Raw genomic sequence first — 17,527 nt, 5'->3', positions numbered from 1 at the left:
TGAATAGAATGGAAGGCCTTGAATGAATTTTGCCGTACTCCAGATCTAAAAAACTACTAAGCATAGAACCTTTACGTTTTGATACAAATCTTCTCCTTGTACCATAAGAAGGTATGTTGCAAAATGCTCCTCGTAAGGGAGTGTTGAAGTTTGGATAATTCTTGAACGTTGGCTTGATCTCAGTACCCACGAGGTTTCGGCGGCGAGGTTTTGGCCACGCGATGTTTTGGGTGGCGAGGTTTTGGCCCGCGAGGTTTTGGGCGGCGAGGTTTTGGCCACGCGAGGTTTTAGACGGCGAGGTTTCGGCGACGCGAGGTTTTGGGCAGCGAGGTTTTGGCCCGGCGAGATTTTGTCCCGCGAGGTTTTGGTCCGGCGAGATTTTGGCCCGTGAGGTTATGGGCGGCGAGGTTTTGGCCACGCGAGGTTTTGGGCGGCGATGTTTCGGCCGCGAGATTTTGTTTGTATTCCAGCTAAAATTGATAGGCATAGGAAAGCCCATACGTCAAAAGAAAATGATTTAGTCTTCATTAGAAATTTGGCAACTAAGCCGGGGTTATTTCTTAAATGTAAACGAGGAAGATCAGCCAAAGATAGTTAATGTTGAAAGAATGAAGTTATATTATCCAAGTTCTCTAGTTCCAAACCTGATCGATTTTGTTCGATCATCTTACACGCAAGGTCTAATTAAAATATGTTAATGTAATAAGTTATCGCGGTAGGCGTAGGAACTTCTAACGTGAAATTCAATGATAACGCAGGCTTTCTGAAATAAATGATATATTAATACATAAATAAATAAATAAACAAGTAAATGGGTACCCAATCAATTAAGTAAATATATCTAAGTGTATAGGAAGAATAAATAGAGAAAAGAGATGTTTAGAGGAGTACATGATTGTTTTGAAATCCATGCATTGTCGGAAACCCTGCTACAAAAAAAGAAAGAAAAGAAAAGAAATATATATATATATATATATATATATATATATATATATATATATATATATATATATATATATATATATATATATATATATATAAGGAAACAAACTGATTCCTTACGTAGGTATTATATTCCTGGTGTTGACAGACAGACCGCTGGCCAGCCAGACAGACAGACAAAAAGAAAAACACCAAGAGAAAGAAAAAGAGGGAAGTGAATAGACAAATGAAAAACAAAAGTTATTTTTATTTGTTAAAAGTAAAGCTTCCGTTAGAAGCATTGAAAATCGCATTAATGAGAATGACAATATGAGAATCGCATTAATGAGAATATAAAAAAGAGAATAAGAATATAAAAAGAAACTAATAAAAAAATAGGAGACGCCTTCGTATTTTGTAGGTCCAGATAGGCTTTTGACTTTGCAGCCTCAGCTGAGCTTGGTGAACCACTTGCCTTATTGGCAAGACGGAATAAAACACCTCATGAAAGTTTTTCGAATTAATTATGCAATACTAAGAGTATGTAACAAACTAGATTTTAATATGAGTGGAAACGACATATATGAAAAGGTTTGAACCCCCGTGCTTTGGAAATTATCCTTACTCGTGAGCCAGGTCGTGTGTAAATGCTAAAATATTTATTATTAATATGAGTGATAAGATAAAAACATTTAAACGCAAGTTGCAACTCTTGGAGAAACAGCTAAAGAACGATGGTTTCACACATTTTTCAACTTGTGCTAATTGCAAAATACAGTTAAGGGAGCGTTTGAAGAATGAATTGTTAAATTGATTCAGTCTGTTTTCGTAATATTACAGATAATAATTGAATTTGACTTATTTACATATGAAAGAGCTTCATTGGGACAAAATGGAAAATACGTATTGCCGAAAAAATCTGAAACATATGGCTGGATTGTTGGAGCGATCATCCTTATACCTATACCAGGAGTGATGGCATCTCGGCTAATATATGCAAAAGTAAGTTGTTCATCCTACTACTACATTCAGTTTATTTCCTTAGGAAATTTTCCAGTCTTGAAATGATGGTACTTATTTTAATTTTGTTATTCTACTAAATCAGAATATCTCTTATTTTTTCTGTCTTGTATTTTCTTTCTACACAAAACAGTTTGTTGTTATATTTATTACAAAATTTTTTATCAAATTTGGTAAGGAAAGAAAACTTAAAGAAAGGGGTCTTTCAATGGCAGCATCTGAGACCCGGCTTCAAGACCTTGACGATCAAAAATACACAAATATAATTTTCTTTTAGCAAAGCACGATTGTGTATTAGTAGCTATATATTAAAGAAAAATCTTCTACATGACATCAACAATTTGATATAATCATACGATAATTTTTATTTTAAGATGTTCCGAAACTGTATACAAGGCACCACTTAACTTCATCTTGCCCGGGAACGGCTCTGTAATATAGTCAGAAAGTAACGTGACTTCCTAACTGACCTGAAGAAAAGCTTCCTATTTAAATGCGACAATAGCGATAAAAACTCTTCTTTTGGCATGCTAGCCAGAGCTAGCTACCCGCTCGAGGGTGACGCCCTCTATGGGGAAGTGGGTGACATCATAATCGGAAGAAATAGGAGTAGTAGTGGTTGGTCTATGGGATATTTGTCTTACTGAGTTAGAAGAGGGGTATAGAAAATGAAGAAGATGTTATTTTATTTTATTTGTTTATTTCAGCATTGGTAGGTTGAACATTGTGATCTTTAGATCACAATCACGAGGCGAAGATAAGAGGGCATAATATGATGTGGTGAAGTGCGAAACACAAACACAGCACTGGGTTATGTTAGTTGAGTGATGCCGGTTAATCTTCTCGCTTGGGGGCTGCTCCAAGCATTGATGAAAGACAAGGGAAAGCCCAGATTAGTACTAGAGGTATTACAGCGCATATGATGGACAGATGAGAGGCTGGGGGTCGTCGGTCTTCAATTCTTCTGCTAAGTGGAGATACCTGTGGTTTGGGGTAGAGTGTAGTGGTAAATCGTGAAAAAGAAGAGATAACGGTGTATGTATAGTAGGAGCTGCAATAGGAAAGTCTATATGGGCGTTCATGGTGTCTATGAGAAGCGGATGGCGTTCATGCAGGTGTTTATCGATATATTTGAGACAAACAGATTCTAAATAGAAGAGAATATGTAGAAAAGGTATTTTTCGTACAATTCGCATGTTGGACTTGGTAATTTTATCCTATATGCAATGCGGAGTGCATGGCGCTCTAAGATCTTTAATTTGTTATAGAAGGATGGTGGTGCAGCGATCCAAGCCAGATTAACATACGTCAGAACTAGACGCAAAAAGACCTTATAAGTATTTAATACAGCTGTACAATTGAGACCCCAGGTAGTGCCCGTGAAACGTTTTAATAAATTGAGCCGATTTGAAGCTTTTGTAATCACGTCCTGTAAATGTGTTTTCCAAGTGAGATGTGTGTCTAAGATGATGCCGAGGTATTTGACAGATGTACTGAGTTGAAGACGGGTATCATCGACTGTGAGGTGAAGTAGGTTGGGATTTCGGTGGACTTTCGTGCGGTTTTTGGGCGGCAAGAAAACTATAGTCTGGGTCTTCGGAGCGTTCATCTTGAGGCGCCACTTTTCACACCAGTTAACAAACGAATCTATGGCGGTCTGCATTGAAATGTTAAGTTGGTGAGCAGTTTTACTAAGTGCTAGGAAGGCGGTATCGTCTGCATGTTGGAAAATATGGACGTTCGTAGGTAATGGTAGTAAAGAAGATAAAGCAGACGGAAGAGTGAAGATCCTTGGGCACACCAGAGTAAAGGAATATAGGATGAGAGAATATGTCGTTAATAGATACGTATGCCAAGCGACAATGCAAAAAGTTATAGATGAATCGAACATAAGCAAGAAGAAGCCGGAACTTTAAAAGTTTGTACATAAGTCCTGGGTGCCATACTTTATCAAATGCTTTCTCCAAATCAAATAAGGTAAGGCAAGATGGTTGTAATGTATTATAGTAGTTGATGGTGTGATTGATGAGACAGAGTAATTGATCGTTGATGCTATAATTTGGACGAAATCCTGCTTGTGAACGTGGTAAAAGATTATGATTATGATGAGGACATGCAGTCGTTGAACTAAGATTTTTTCGAGAATTTTGCTGAACACAGGCGTTAATTAAATAGGGCGATATGAGGAAATACTGTCGGCTAGTTTATTAGGTTTGAGAAACATCAGAACTTCAGATTTCTTCCATTATTTTGGTATGAATCCAGAACGTAAGATGAAAGTATAGATTAGTGAGAGAAGGTAGAGGACTGCATATGGACTTTCCTTAATATGCCGATAAGAGATGGAGTCTATACCTGGGGCTATATTACGTTTTGTTCTAATGGCTGAAGTAATATCATCAGGAGTGATGGCCGCTGTTAGTGTTCTATGAATATTCAGCTGGTGGTTACTGTTCGGCTGAAGATGAGCAGATGAAAATTCAAAGCGATCTACCGGATAATTATGAACAGGACTGTCAGGAGTAAGTGGTGTGAAGATACCCTGAAGATATGTGGCAAAGGCATTTGCTTTATCGAGATCATAGTGCAGAAATGTGTCGTTAAAATAAGTGGATATGACGTTCTATTTGATTTATCAGAAAGTACATTGAGGCGTTTCCAGTAACGTTACGGGTGGGTTGTCTCTGAAAGAGCGTTGCTGGTTTTCACCCACTGACGTAATTTATATACTTTGACATAGTTTTGGACTGTGCGTTGAAGAGCTCTGTGATGACGAAGAGTCTCACGACTTCCTATATGAATATATTCTCGAAAAAATTATGGAGTGAAGAGTGGCGACGGACAAGGATTTTTTCCAAGATTTTAAAACACCCTGTATAATAATTTTAAATGATACGCACTGATTGCTAAGAAGACAGAGAAAGAGATAAAACAAATCCTATCACATTAAAACTGTTATTGTCCGTAGAATAATGGTAATAAGAAACATTCGTATCATATTAAAAATCTTAGAATTATATTTCTGGCAGAAATTTTAAGAGAATAATAGGTTAGTAGGTTTTAAAGCTACTGGTTCTTCTACAATTATTGCATCATGCTAGATCGCATAGAGAATTTCTCGTTTAAAAACATCTGATTAGAAAGAAATTATACTTCAAAGAGAAATATTTAAATTCAGTTTAACTTTTAAATACTTGATGAATCAACCAAATGAAAGCAAATGGTATGAAAGGTGAGTGAGAAATTTAGTACTTGGAGAAGCAAAAAAGTAATGTACAGGATACAAAAATTTCTCGTGTCGTCTCGGAAACGAGACGAGAAGTGTATGTTCTAATAAGAGTTAAGACAAGAGGTGTATGTCCAAGTTACAGACGAGACGAGAAACGACAATTCTTGTCTCATTTTCGAGACAAGATATTTATCAAGTCTCATGGACAACAATTCACTGAAGTCTTAGATACCAGTGTTTTAGTATTACATGATTCATAGTAAAAGTTCATAAATTATTACAGTGGTTGTACGAACACAATGAAGAGTAAAATGAAATCTTTCAGTTTTACGTCCGACGCTTATGCCGGTTAGGCTAAAGGAGACGATGATAATGAGACATGAATGAAATGGTGGAATGAAGAAAGGGTGGAAACAGGAGAACCACGAGAAAAACCACGAGCACGGACAATGAAAAGTATTTATCAACATTTTAAGATACGTAAGTTATTATATAATATACTTCAATAATAAATATGATTTAAATATTAATATATTACACTCTTAGTGGACCTCTCACGAGACACAAACGAGAATCAAAACGAGATAAGAATCCAACACTTAATTTCACTTAATCCAACACTAATAACACTAAAAACACTTAACTCTTATTAGACGACAGGAGAAAACTTTATTTCTCGTCTCGTCTCGTGAACAAGCTTACTCTGTAACTACGCAAACGTACCGGTAATTAAATCAAGTCTTCCGTGTCACTAAGGAGGGAGAAGATTGATGGCTCAGTAGTACATATGATGTGAGGACCATAATTCAATCCCAAATATAAATTAGTAGTGTTTCCCAAATAAGATTTTCACGTTTCGTCAATTTTTATAGAATTCTCGTCTCGTCTCGGTTTTCGAATAATTATTTCTCTTTCGTCTCGATTATCTTAAAAGTTTTTCCCGTCTCCTCTTGTCTCGTAAAGTAATTTCTGATCTCGATTCAGAAGACCTAACTTTTATGTTGGATAATCTAACTTTTATGTTGCTTGATGGTAATTGAAGAGAGTACTACAAATCTGTTGAGAGACGAAGCTAAATCAAACAAAACGTGAATTTTAGCTTTCTTGTTGAGAACCGAGATTATATGAGACATAGATGGTAGATCTACAGTTTAAAGTGGAATTCGAACCCGAGCTCTCAAACAGAAAAGGTTCATGCACTAGTCATTAGACCAACAGTTAGGGCTAATATATATATATATATATATATATATATATATATATATATATATGTGTGTGTGTGTGTGTGTGTGTGTGTGTGTAAATAAGGTTCTTATTATTAAATAAAACACAGAAGTATCTATTCCACGTATAGCACAATATTATACAGTAATTAACCAACATGACAATCACTAACGCCCGCAGGATTTCTTCGAACGGAGGGGAGGGCAAAGGCCGATATAGAGTTTTTCGATTTATTGCCCTATATATATTAAAAGTCATAGTTTATGATTGATAGCGTGTGGGATTAAATTTGACCTCAGCAAACACATTTCTAGCTGTAGACAATATATATATATATATATATATATATATATATATATATATATATATATATATATATATATATATATATATTGTTTCACTGAGGCTTCAGTCGTCTATTCTCAGTTGGCCTTGATAGGGGGCCGCGGTGGCTCAGTGGTAGAGTATTCACCTCTGGTGCATGGGGTCCTGGGTTTGATCCCAGCCCGCGCAAAGTGAACCTTGTGCTGGATAAACACCGTGTGCGTGGGTTTTCTTGGTTTTCTCCAGTTTCGTCCCACTTTTTTCATTCCACCATTTCATTCATTTCTCATTATCGCCGCCTCCTTTAGCCTAGCCGGCATAATCGTGAGTCGTAAAACTTAACGGTTGCATTTTTTCAGTTGATTTTGAGATCTCGTAGCGACTTCTTGTTCGTGTCCATGCGCTTGGTTGTTTCGATGGTTTCGGATCTCTGAAGTCGAAATTTTCCCCAGGATAGTACTTGCGCTATGCGTTTCCTGCATTACATTTTTTTCTGTGGTTTTCTTGGGGAGTGTTAGAGAGATTTGTGCAGAACTCGGAACTGGCAGATTTTGCAGAAGGTGGTTTCTTGCAATTTTCTATAGAATATTGGACGTTGCATGCTTAAATAGCCTTGTTTTTTTTTTTTTTACCATCTTTCCAACGTACGAAGAAGACTTCAGAGACGAGACTTCATGATGAGTATTGCGATGACTCTCACTCAAGATCACCTAAAAGTAAGGGGCGAATGCGGGACACTTTCTCGTAGGCTTCGGCAGTCATTGTTACGACTAACTGATGGGAACATCAATGAAGACCGTCCACAAACAGATTCTCCAGCTAAAAGGAAGAGATGTGCTATTTGTCCTCGAAACGTTCTTGGATTTGTTCTATGTGCAACCGAAATGTGCACAAGGGTCAATCAAGAAATATCATTATATGTACTGACTGTCAGTAGAACAACTAAAGTGTCTATATTTGTTCTGTGTCTAATGGATATGTGATTAACACACATTTAGGGGTCGTCCACATATTACGTAACGCGGCAAGGAGGGAAGGGGGTTCGGCCTTGCGTTACGAAGCGTGACAAGGGGGAGGAGGGGCTTTAGGTCTTCGTTACATAACAGTTTTTTCTGCTGTATTTTTTATTTTTATTCTTAGATTTATATGCAATCTTTTAAACATATAGTTTTATTGTTTTTTCTTTTTTATAAATTAGCTAGAATACCCGTGTTTCATACGGGGAAAATACGTTTCATTTTGGATATAAAGGGCACAAAAACTGTCACCATCAACTTACGGACTCCAAAAACTAAGGATTCGACACAAATATCGGTCATATTCGATCATTTTTATATATCTCCCCTTCCCCAAGTTGCATGGCCAAATTTTAATTTAAACGGCATCGAAAGTGTTACTGTTCATCTCAGCGACCCCACACACCATGGTCTCGACTCTAATATCGGTCATTTTCGAACATTTTGTATATGCCATCCTCCCCTTTACCCAAGTTGCGGGGTGAATTTGGATTTAAACTGCATCGAAAGTGTCACTGTTTATCTCAGCGACCCCGAAAACTATGCATTTGACACTAACATCGTTCATTTTCAATCATTTTTATATATCCCCCCTCCCCCAAGTTGCACGTTCAAAGTGAAATGATAAAAAACATCCCAGGTCAGAACTTCATCTATGTTGAAAATTTGAACGAGGTCGGTAGGGCGGTTAAGAGTTATTAAGTTACAAACATAGTCACTTTCATTTATATATATATCGATATAGATAAATAAATATTTCTATTGTTTTGGAACATTGCAAACTATAGCCTATATAAATTGAATCATACAGAAGAGATTCGAAGACGCACTAGACACCAGCGTAAATGGTGGCGAATCCTGCATGTATTACAATACAATAAAACTCCGTTTTGCGGCTATCGCAGCATTGGATTTAGGCAACACGCTTTACCGGAGTTAGTTGTTAGTGATCGTAACCACCGCCTGAAAATGCCCTCATGTTCCCAGTCGTATTGCTATTTCTGAGAATGTTATCTGAAACCTTTGATTTGAATCATTCCCCACTCTAGTCTTCTAAGGGGTTTTGCATGGGAAACAGAAGAAATTCTTTTTTGTGAAATTATATTTTCCGCAATGGAACGATCCAGGATTTGTAGATCAAAATAAGATATTAAAAAACCTAATTCGTCGGATATTATCTCGTATTTTATTTATTTTTTAATTTGAATCTTTCTGAAGAAATTGAGTTTATTCGCATTCTCGCACTGATTTAGGACAAGAAGAATATGAAAAGAGGTAAATTGAAGTCCGAAGTCCAAAAAAGATGCTCGAAAGCTTGTTCACAAACGAGATGTCCCTGTTTCTTCACATGCGCAGCCACTTTGAATCTGTGGTCGACGAGGAAAGGAACTTTGCATCGTCGAAACTGGCGAACTTCAAATGCACGAAACATCCTGGATCCCTGAAAAAAGAGATCGATGTTAGTTCTTTAGATCCTGTTCCACCTTCATCTTCCTTGTCAGTATTTTCTCATTGTCATCATCTAACCGAAAAGGATAGGTGTGATCTCCTTGAGAAACGACAGTATGCAGTTTTGAAGAATTAGGACTCTTAATTATGCAATCTTATGCGGTTAAAATATTATTACCATACCGGCACTTATATTTATTGGCGAAAAACACTAAAAATATATTCAGAATAAAAGCATTTTGTAATAAAAGTTCTGCTATAAAAATTGTTTTTATTATAATAACTCCCAAAATAAGCAAAATTGGTGAAAAGACAAAAATCCAAAAGTGTTACCTAACGAACGGGGAAGGGGTTCAGCCTTGCATTACGAAGTGTGACAAGGGGGAGGGAGAGGATAAACATTTGTCAAAAATAACGTTTTGTAATATGTGGACGGCCCCTTAAGACTAATCATTGGGTGTATTGGTAGGTAGCCAAGCAGCTAGCATTAGCCCAAAAATATGAGGGGACGATGGAAGTTAGGGGGCCGATCCAACCATATGATAGTTCATCTTTATATTATAGCAGTTCATTTGCAAGCCTACCGTGAATATTTTAGGGGCGTACGCAGGGGTGGGTCCTGGGGGTCCGCCGCCCGAAATACCGACTTTTTAAAAATGTAATCTACTTTTAGGGGCAATTTTAGAAATTTTCATATAATTTAGCCTCAAATTGTATTTGGACCACTCCAAAACGCTTCAGCCCCCTCCCGAAATAAATTCCTGGGTATGTCCCTGTTAGGGGGAACAGTAAAACTTTAGGGGGGCCCGGCCCCCTAGTTCCTCTGTGAATACGGGCCTGTAGCCAAGCAACTAATCAAACACAAAAGCATCAATTGTCAGTTTTTTGAATGACGGCTAATCAAAAATGTGAACTGGAGTGCTTCATAATACGTATTTATCGCCCTTCTGGAGGCAGCATTGAGGAAAGCCATGTTGTTCAACACGAGGGAATCCAGGATTACCATAAAAAACTTTTTATTACCATCTTTTTATTATTGCATTATGTTATTTTATTATTATCATTATTTTTCTTAAATTAGAGTATGTAGAGTAAACTATTTTTAATTTAATTTCCTATTAACATAATTTATATTAATTCTTTACTAATATCGTTATTTTTATACTGCATAAGTACTATCGTGGGGTCAGATTTAACCCCATTAGCCTATTTGTTTTGAAATTAAAATATGTTAATACGTATTACCATTGGCAGTTGATTGTGGACCGTTTACTAGTGCTATACTTTAATGGATTTAACTAGTTTTGGGGACAAAAGATATTTTCAAAAATTTTTTGACTAATGGTCTTTTGGTAATAGATTATTACAAAGCGAAACAACATACTTAAATGAAATAAAGTTTTTTTGTTATCCGAAAATAACAAAGTATGAAAATAAACTTATTTTCATCCGGATAACAAAAAAACTTTATTTCATTTAAGTATGTTGTTTCGCTTTGTAATAATCTATTACCAAAAGACCATTAGTCAAAAAATTTTTGAAAATATCTTTTGTCCCCAAAACTAGTTAAATCCATTAAAGTATAGCACTGGTAAACGGTCCACAATCAACTGCCAATGGTAATACGTATTAACATATTTTAATTTCAAAACAAATAGGCTAATGGGGTTAAATCTGACCCCACGATAGTACTTATGCAGTATAAAAATAACGATATTAGTAAAGAATTAATATAAATTATGTTAATAGGAAATTAAATTAAAAATAGTTTACTCTACATACTCTAATTTAAGAAAAATAATGATAATAATAAAATAACATAATGCAATAATAAAAAGATGGTAATAAAAAGTTTTTTATGGTAATCCTGGATTCCCTCGTGTTGAACAACATGGCTTTCCTCAATGCTGCCTCCAGAAGGGCGATAAATACGTATTATGAAGCACTCCAGTTCACATTTTTGATTAGCCAACCACATATCAAGAAATCTCTCAAATTTATTTTTCAGACCTGCTCGCCCCTTAAAAATGCATGGATCTGTCCGCGATATCGGTTGTTGCCAATTAACTGATAATAGTCATAGCGTACCTTTTGAAATGTTTTCAAACGCTCTTTGCATAAGGAGCAGTTTTTCGTATTCTTTCTTTTTTTCCTTCTTTTCCTTTTTTTCGCCCTTTTACTGTGCTGGGAAGGGACTCCATGAGCAGTGTTTGGCAAACGACCCGTTCGGGAGAGTAATGCTCCCGGAAGTACGTTTTTCTCGCGCGCTACTCTAGCCAGCTGTTTTACGCGCTATTCTGGCTAGTTGTTTTAAGTTGGTCACAAAATTTATATTATGGAGTACAAGGGAAACAAAATGAGCCCTGCGGGGCTACTAACCCGTTCCTACTACTACTATTACTTATCTGCACAAAAGTAAGTAAATCACTTTTTGAGTATTATTTTCATATTATTTTAATTTAAAAAGTGTTATAAAATATTTAAAAAAAATGTAAAAGAAACTTTCCTCGAGCCGGGTTTGAACTCAAGCCAAAAGAATTTTCATTACTATCATATAGCGCTAGCCCACTCGGCCACGAAGACCGACAATAACAATTTCATTTCTGCTATTTAAATGCAACGTGGCAAGAAATGGATAACGCCAACCAATCAGAACTGTGTTTTTCGTTCCTACTTCTGAGAGCATTACTCTCCTGAGCTAGTCCTTTTGGCACAAGCTATCTGCGAACAGCGAGCAGCTCTAAAGTTGAATGTTTTCAAGGCCAAGGCCACCGAAACATTTTGATAAGTACACAGTCGCGTGACTCACCCTTAGGGAGTGAGTATGCCACAGCAGTTGCATTGTGTGTTTCCATATGATACTGAGATAGGTAATAGTATACAACAGTACCTCATGATCTGTGCGCGTGGATACTTCCTACTGTTGCACTACGTATAAAAATGATTTTATTACATTTAGAAGTAGTAAGAAGCATCCACGTGCACGTGACATGCGATATGTGTTTCAAATCCCCCACATATACTCATATACTACGTACAAGGGCACATTATTATTCTTCGCATACCATAAAACACAACGAAACGCAGCGCAAACCGACGTACATTTTATATTATATTACTCAGTAATTAAATGAAAGTCGCCTTGTTACCTCATATTCAAGTTCCTATATCCTCAATGAATAATCCTTAAAAGACTGCACTTCGTGAGTCCTCGCTAAATGATGAGGCACTGTCGTATACTATATTCCTGAGATATTTCTTTGGCAGCAAAATAGTTTTGTAAGGAACCAAAGACGACTGAATATAAAAACATTTAAAAGGTATACTCGGCCTGCAAGACACATGCCAGGCTTTACTTTGATGAATAAGGAAAACCACTACCACAGTACATGTTGTGGCACGAAAGTTGTAGTCTACATGTCTGCTATGAGTCGGTCAGCTGTTCATGCACATCAGGCTTGACTTTCGTTTGTTGAGTACAGAACCTGAAATCCATTCATAATTCGATATGAGGGTTTCAACATGTGACAGTTCTTGTGGATTGTTAATACTTTTTAGCTACTAAAGTAGTGTCTTCATTATTCGATTTAAAAAGAACAAATAAAGCTTTTTACTTTGGGTTTTCTGTTTTTCCAAGTCTAGAGGCATTGTAGAACACGTTATGTATGGTTTCACGCCTTTCTGCGTCGAGACATAGGAGGTGATGACGTCAAAACTTTAAAAAATATTTTGTTATTAGGCCGATATTTATTTTTTTATTTTTTTGACGAATTTACTTTTGCACCTAGAAGATTGAAATTTTGCACAAACATTCAGTCCACCGAATAGTATTTATCAGATTTTTTCAGATGATCTCTGCGTTAACACTGGGGGTCCATAGGGGCAAAAGTAAAAAAATATTTTTAACCAATTTTTAAATATTTTTTTTCGCGATTTTTACGCCTTAGATACACGATGGAGATATGTGAATGGTATCGTTTGAAAGGCAGTTCTATTCTGAAGAGAATTATGTACGACCCACGATCCTAGGATAAATAGGGATCTCTCAAGGAAATTTCGACACAAGATCCTGTTTTATACGGGAATCTGGGGTATTATGAATATATTATATATATATATATATATATATATATATATATATATATATATATATATATATATATATATATATATATATATATTTTGCAGGCTTAGTTTTGCACCTACAAGATTGAAATTTGGACAAATATTCCCTCCACCGAATAGTATTAATTAGATTTCTTTCAGATATCTGCGTTAAAACAAGGGGATCCAGAGGGGCAAAATTTTAAAAGGATATTTTGACGAAAAATCTCTTTCTTCCCGATTTTTCCGCCTTAGATTCATGATAGAGACATGTTAATGGTACCGTTTGAAATGTAGTTCTATTCTTAAGAGAATGATGGCGAACCATGATCCTAGAATAAACACGGATGTCTCAGGAAATTTTTTACCTGCCATCAGGGTCTTTTACGGTAGTCTGGGGCACTGTGGGGATTATTGATAAATTAAAAACTTTTCCTGCCCTTACTATTCAAGATAGAAACTTGAAATTTTGTACACACATATAGTATTTTTCAATTGATTTTAAGATGTCTGCGTTTACGCGGGGGTCCAAAGGGACTAAAAAACATTTTAAAAATCAGAGAATAATTCTGATTTCTCTCAAAATTTCTCACTTCAGGGACACAATAGGGAAATGTAAAGGGTACACTCCGATTCAAAAACATTGCGACAGCTAACGCCGTGCAGTTAGGCCACCAAATATACATATTCTTACCCCATAGTCGTGTCAGGTAAAGAGACCCCTCTCTCACCTCCTTTCTTCTCTCCCATACTAAAATTAGCTAACAGCATGAGCGCAATTCTTATTTCAAACTACACATGTATTAGTATAGATAAAATGAAATAAGAAAACCGAGAAGAAACAAGATTCATAGGTTGATGTAGGGAGAAAGTAAAACACCTACAATGAAAAATTGAAACCAATGAATGTCTATTACACAGAGATTCAGAAATGAGGCAGAGAGAGGGAGAGAGAGAGAAGAGGAAAGGATAGGAGAAGAAGAAAAAGTAACGGGAGAACAGATAAAACTGTGGAATTCAAACGTAGTAAGAAGATAACCTAACATTATAAAGTTCTGTTTCCAGAAATCCAACAGTAATATAGAAATAACGTTTGCTTTTACATAGTTTTTCAGAACTATTCGAATATATAGACGATGCTTTAAACATTTATTATGTTACTTTCTTAATGGGTAGCATACTGAATTTCAAGTAGAACTGTAGATCTCCGAGACACATCTAGGATAATGTCAAAGGTTTAACACACACGCTTTGTTTCCGCGTGATTCGATTGCAAATTCGGTAGTGTTCGTTGGACGTAATGATCCAAAATACATTCTAATATACCCAGTAGATAGCGTTGGTCATATCCTCCATTTCAGACCACTAATGCAAACTGAACAAAAAACGAAACGAAAAGAAAAGAGAAAGAAAGAAAAAAGAGAAAATTGAAGAGTGCTATTTTATTGCTAAATATCTATCAGATATAACCTATATTAAAAGCCCAAACTGTATCGTAATGGAAAGCTACAAATGTTGGAAAGGAAAAGTTTGTTTCCCATAGATGTAGCATCTTTCAAATTTCAACGTGAATAAAACACATTGAATTATAGGATGGGAACAAATATTGTGTCGAACTAGTATAAATAAAATGTTGTTTTCAAATAGCCAAAGAGGTACCATTCTTTAGTCTTTTCCGAAGAGTTATCTGTTCCGAACATCCGGCATTGATTTCATCTCTTCCGAATATAACGTAATTTGCACAGAGAGAAAGAAAAAGCTAAGAGCATCATCGTGTCAGTCGTATGATGTTGGTTAGGTTATAGACCACCACTGGATTGAGGAATTTAAATTCGTAGTGACCCGGTAATTCGACTGAGACTCGGTAACCCAGAGGATAAAAAAGAGATTTTACTTATTTCCTTGCGTTTAAACAGTATTCCTGTAAGAGATGACTAGAACCGTTGATGTTATCCCCAGAGCATGAAAAACATGACGCCGAAGTTAACAGCTAATTAGATTCTCCGGACCAGATATATCGGGCTTCTGCTCCGTTTTAACTTTGGAATATGAATTGCATGTATGTGTGAGAGGGAGAGAAGTGAAAGATGCAAAGACAGGATAGGCAAACGTCAAGAAAGAGAGAGAGGGACGGGACGAATATAAATATGAAGCATACTTACTATTGCAGTGTATGATATAGAACACACACACTATTTACTCGAACTATCGCCAGTGATGCCTTGTAAGTTCTCCATCAGAAGATGAATTTCTGTTTGCAGCCATTATTTTATGCGAAAAATCATACTACCTGATGGGGAATCAAACCAAGATTTTTCATTTGGAAGTCTGACACGTTACCACTACACCACCGATTGCTTTAGCGAAACTTTGTTTAACAAATGGAGTAGTATTTCTTTCTGAGAACGAAAACACGAAAAGTCTATACTGCAGGTCAATGATGTATTTAGAATGTTCTCGTAATTCCCTTGCCCTTTTCCAACCAATCTTCGTAAATAGTCTCTATCATGATACAGGTGTTTGCTTTCGTATTCTTATGTAATGCTTGTCCAGTATGATAAGTCGATTCTTCACAATCACATTGTAAAAATATTAAATTTGACGTGAATAAGATTTGAACGTATGTTAGATAGCTGTATTATTCATAAGGCCACTGTGTTACCCCAACGCTATCATGCCACCTGAAATTAGAAGCCAAATATTCATTTAGCTGTGATCTTTGGAACGAATCAAAGTGCACAACGAAATTGATTTACTGGACGGCCTAGAGAGAAATTAGTGCCCACTAATGAAGGAAATGCATACTTTCCAGTAAAAATTACAGAAATAAAATATTTCCCAGTAATTTCGTCGTGCAAGTTCAAAAGTACGTGAATAATAATAATAATAATAATAATAATAATAATAATAATAATAATAATAATAATAATAATAATAATGTATACATTCACAGTATAGTAGTCTATTATTATTATTATTATTATTATTATTATTATTATTATTATTATTATTATTATTATTATTATTAGAATCAATTACCCGCTTCATTGGGTTAAATTGAGAAAAAATAGTAATATGGTCGGTTATTCAGTCACTGTTTAGTATTACTAAAGCCCTCTTTGATATCGGTCATTTTCGATTAGTTTTATATATCCCCCCACCCTATGTTGTGGGGCACGGCATCTACAGTGTCATTGTTGATCTCAGCGAGCCGGAAAACTGTGAATTCGACACTCATATTGGTTATTTCAATCATTTTTATATGTCTCCCCCTCCTCTCAGTAGAGGGACTGAATTTGGATTTAAACAGCATCAGATGTGTCACTGTTAATCTCAGCGACTCCAAAAATTACAGATTCGCCACTTATAGCAGTAATTTTTCGTTCTTTGTTAAATGTCGCTCCCCCTCTCCATCTCTTAAGTTCCAGCGTCCAAGTGATATGACAGAAACCATCTCAGGTTCGAACTTCATCTAGGTTGAAAATTTGATCAAGATTTTTATGGTGGTTCAAGAGTCATTAAGTTTTATTAATTTAATTAATTAATTAATTTATATATATTCCACTCCCACTTCCCTCTCCAAGTTCTCCCGAGAAAGTGAAATGAAAAAAAAAACATCTCAGGCCCCAACCTCACTTATGTTGCAAATTTGATCGTGATGGATCCTTTGTTTTGCGAGTTATCAACTTTTATTTATACTTTTTAACTTCTCCCTCTCCTCAACCCTAAGCTATATCGTCAAAGTAAATAGATAAATGCCATCTTAGGCCCGAACCTGATCTGTGTTGAAAATTTAATTGAGATCGGTCGGGTGGTTCAAGACTGATGAAGTAACAACGACAGCCACTTTTATTTTCAGTTTTTTTTTTTTTTTTTACATGTATCTCACTCTCACCGGCCCCTACGTTGCACCGTCAAACTGAAATGACAAAAGTAGTCCCAGATCCGAACCTTATCTATGTTGAAAGGTTTACAGAGATCGATCTGGTGGTTCAAGAGATTAGGAGCCACAAACATAGTTACTTTCAATTTTATAATATATGTTATTATTATTATTATTATTATTATTTTCGTACTTTTGAACTAGCACGGAGAAATTACTGCAAAATAAGTTTTATTTGCACATTCTTTCCTCGATTGTAAGTGTTTTTCTTTTATCAGTGGGCACTTATTTCTCTCTAGGCCGTCGAACAGATCAATTTCGTTGTGCACTTTGTTGCAAATAACGTTACAGGAAGAA

At 36.0% G+C, this 17,527-nt stretch overlaps 1 long non-coding RNA gene across 1 annotated transcript in view; it reads left to right on the top strand.

Annotated features, from left to right (window-relative positions):
• The first annotated feature begins 1,243 nt into the window (after positions 1–1,243).
• The window catches only part of LOC145667650 (uncharacterized), a 40,443-nt gene continuing 24,159 nt past the window's right edge, over positions 1,244–17,527 (top strand). Inside the window, exon 1 of the long non-coding RNA XR_014127905.1 lies at positions 1,244–1,923. This is a non-coding gene — a long non-coding RNA (uncharacterized LOC145667650). The remainder of the gene's footprint in view (positions 1,924–17,527) is intronic.

Source organism: Thermobia domestica, chromosome 1 (assembly GCF_964235325.1).
Source record: "Thermobia domestica chromosome 1, izTheDome1.hap1.1, whole genome shotgun sequence".
In the NCBI taxonomy this organism is placed as follows: domain Eukaryota; kingdom Metazoa; phylum Arthropoda; class Insecta; order Zygentoma; family Lepismatidae; genus Thermobia; species Thermobia domestica.
The sequence above is the reverse complement of the archived record's forward strand: the minus strand, read 5'-3'. Positions and strand labels throughout refer to the sequence as shown.